The sequence below is a fragment of the Triticum dicoccoides genome, chromosome 4B (assembly GCF_002162155.2).
Source record: "Triticum dicoccoides isolate Atlit2015 ecotype Zavitan chromosome 4B, WEW_v2.0, whole genome shotgun sequence".
Taxonomy (NCBI): Eukaryota; Viridiplantae; Streptophyta; class Magnoliopsida; order Poales; family Poaceae; genus Triticum; species Triticum dicoccoides.
The window spans coordinates 179,150,137-179,150,498 of record NC_041387.1 but is presented as its reverse complement, the minus strand read 5'-3'; positions in this window follow the sequence as shown (position 1 = coordinate 179,150,498).

Below are 362 nucleotides of genomic sequence, written 5' to 3'. Positions count from 1 at the left end.
GCACTCCCCCGAGAACCTCCTTCCATCGACTCACCAAGTCCCTTCCCCCCTCCCCCCCGCTCAGGTCCGGCACATCAGCCAAGCATAAGGCCGGATCCACCTCCACCACGCGCTTGCCCCGACCGGATCGGGCCGGACTCCCCCATGCTAGCCTCATCCTGGGCTTCCCCTCGCCGGAGATCCTCAGGCCTCCTTTGCGTGCGCCCACACGCCGTCACGCCATGTCAGAGCACCTGTGCCTGCGGAGTGGCGGAGGCATGTGCCTGCAATGACGAGGGAAGGAGAAGGCCAGGAGAGTCCCCTCGCTCGAGGCCGCAGGGGCGTTGCTGTTCAGTTTTTTGTTCTTGTTTTTGCTGTTGAAA